Genomic DNA, 3,065 nt, shown 5'->3' on the forward strand with positions numbered 1-3,065 from the left:
TGAAGTGTGTTTATTTTACAGCACTCATCTCACTATGTTGTCATTTCCATAATTTTGATATTTCTTAATTGAAGATTTTAAAAAGTCAGCTTTGATTTTTTTGTTTTACTTTAATTTCAGGTTAAGTATTACTAGTTCTGTTTTGATCATTTATTTGGGTGTGTTCAAGAATATGCAGTTTAAAAATGACAAGCTAAATAAATAATACAATTCAGTGACGCTGCGTGTCGTCCTCGTCTGTGATTGGTTACATGTTGAATTATGCCAACGAAGCCGGAAATAGCCGGCCCAATATAAATATCATTCATTTATTCATTCAGTTAATATAAGTTATTAATCCAATCATTTATACAGCGCATGTTCTCATATTGACTTTTAATTACAATAAATTGTTATATTATATTGCTAACGCTAGAAAGTCTGTACAGTCAAACAAAAAAATAAATTCACTTTTTGTAGTAATCCAATGCAATCCACTTTATTTATATAGCACATTTAAACAACAAAATGTTTCCAAAGTGCTGCACAACAATATTAAAAACAATATTCAAATATTAGCCTTAGCTCCACCAAAATAAATACATATAAAACCAATATATAAAAATAATAATAACAAAAAACAACAAAAAAAAACAATATAAAATGAATATGACTAAAAATGATTAGTGTAACTATACCTTACTATAGTAAACACACACCAGTGAAAACGTGGAAAGTTGAATAATACTCACCGCTATCCCTATTAGCGGCATAACAATTAAATAATATGTACGTTGCACTGTCAAAAAAGTACAAAATGTTGTTTTTGTTTAGATGGCGATGAGCCAAAAACAACCGCCTTTTCTTGTGAGGCAGCGGAATGTCTTCATCGTCCGTGATTGGTTCAATCTTGGACTATGCTAATAAAGCCTGAAGAAACTGGGTGCTATATATCATTGAATATTATATATTATTCATGCTGAATAATATATTGCAGAAAGTTGGACAGAGGCGGGTCCGATTGAGTTGAGTGAAGAAGGAGAATGTTGGTATAAGCGACGATGATTGGTCATATCACCCAAATGTTAAACATTTTGGAAGTTTAGTGTATATTGTAACTCGTAACTAAAGCAGTTTCAAACGTGAATTCAGAAATAAAATATCAACGTATTTAACATATACTCAATGACATAATGCAAAGTGTTACACAGATGCATCAGGCCTCGTTGGCGCAGTAGGCAGCGCGTCAGTCTCATAATCTGAAGGTCGTGAGTTCGAGCCTCACACGGGGCAGAATTTTTTTCTGTTTTTTGCAAACCCTGTCGTCAACATTCCATTTTTGCATTTACAAGTTTTATATAATTGCTAATATTAGAGTTTCACTTGTTATTTGCTCGGAATTGTTAAGAGGAAATACTGTAATTCATAGTGTTTTCCTTTGTGGTTTATTGAGTACAATTGCCGGTGTTTAGGCGTATCCAAAAACCCTCTCATGCTTTCATTCCTTTAATAAACTTTTACATAATTGCCTTTTTGATTTTGTTATACATCAGTCGTAATGAAGCCAATTTCAGTATCGGGTCATACTACTATCGTGATGAAAATTATATATTTTTCAGTTCTCTTTTGTGTGTTTTTTTTTTTTTACAAATACTGTAGCTCTGGTTTTTGTTGTGTTGTTCAGACTGTTATGTTGCATTTACACGTATATATATTTTGCAAGTATTACTTGGTGTATTGTTACTCTGTCTTGTGTTAATGTATTGTTTAAATTGTTCAAAAACGAGTTTATTCATTTTTCAGTTCTCTTTTATTTATTTTTTTACAAATACTGTAGCTCTGGTTTTGTTGTGTTGTTCAGACTGTTATATTATTGATAATGTTACATTTACATGTATATATATTTTGCAAGTATTACTTGGTGTATTGTTACTCTGTCTTGTTAAATTGTTCAAAAAACGAGTTTATTTAATTTATTTAAAAAGTCTAAAATATTTCTCCAGTGATTTGTTATGATTAGACTTAGACTTAGACAAACTTTAATGATCCATAAGGGAAATTGTTCCACACAGTAGCTCAGTTACAATGATGGAAAGGACAATGCAGGTATAAATAGACTAAATATAGCGATAAAAAATATAACATACACTACCGTTCAAAAGTTTGGGGTCACATTGAAATGTCCTTATTTTTGAAGGAAAAGCACTGTACTTTTCAATGAAGATAACTTTAAACTAGTCTTAACTTTAAAGAAATACACTCTATACATTGCTAATGTGGTAAATGACTATTCTAGCTGCAAATGTCTGGTTTTTGGTGCAATATCTACATAGGTGTATAGAGGCCCATTTCCAGCAACTATCACTCCAGTGTTCTAATGGTACAATGTGTTTGCTCATTGGCTCAGAAGGCTAATTGATGATTAGAAAACCCTTGTGCAATCATGTTCACACATCTGAAAACAGTTTAGCTCGTTACAGAAGCTACAAAACTGACCTTCCTTTGAGCAGATTGAGTTTCTGGAGCATCACATTTGTGGGGTCAATTAAACGCTCAAAATGGCCAGAAAAAGAGAACTTTCATCTGAAACTCGACAGTTTATTCTTGTTCTTAGAAATGAAGGCTATTCCACAAAATTGTTTGGGTGACTCCAAACTTTTGAACGGTAGTGTATATACGTAACATTTACATAATATATGTACAGTATATTATATATACTGATATATTATATTATGTCTATATATAACAATTACCATGTACAATATTACAGTACATGTGACAGCAGCAGCATAAAATAGAGAGTAAATCCAGCAGAAGATAGAAAATAGACATTAAAAACAAAGAGAAGTAGCTAACATAGAAGGTTTATTCATGATTCATCATTATTCATGATTATAAAATTCGAGGAAAATCACAAAATCGGTCAATAAACGTCAACATTTCCAAGTAAAAAATGTCTGTATTAGCATCGGTCCTGTATTTACTTGGTATCAGGTCGATACCGAAATTTACAGTATCCTCCGACCACGAGCAACAGTACCTTCGTAAACAGGGAAGCTATGCGCATGCGCAACTTGAGTGTTTGG

The 3,065-nt window shown here is 32.0% G+C and overlaps 1 non-coding gene across 1 annotated transcript; it reads left to right on the forward strand.

Annotated features, from left to right (window-relative positions):
- Nucleotides 1-1,199: 1,199 nt before the first annotated feature.
- On the forward strand, nucleotides 1,200-1,272 carry trnam-cau (transfer RNA methionine (anticodon CAU)). The gene has a single exon. It is a non-coding gene; the product is annotated as a tRNA-Met (tRNA).
- Nucleotides 1,273-3,065: the final 1,793 nt, after the last annotated feature.

Source organism: Entelurus aequoreus, linkage group LG01, assembly GCF_033978785.1.
Source record: "Entelurus aequoreus isolate RoL-2023_Sb linkage group LG01, RoL_Eaeq_v1.1, whole genome shotgun sequence".
Taxonomy (NCBI): domain Eukaryota; kingdom Metazoa; phylum Chordata; class Actinopteri; order Syngnathiformes; family Syngnathidae; genus Entelurus; species Entelurus aequoreus.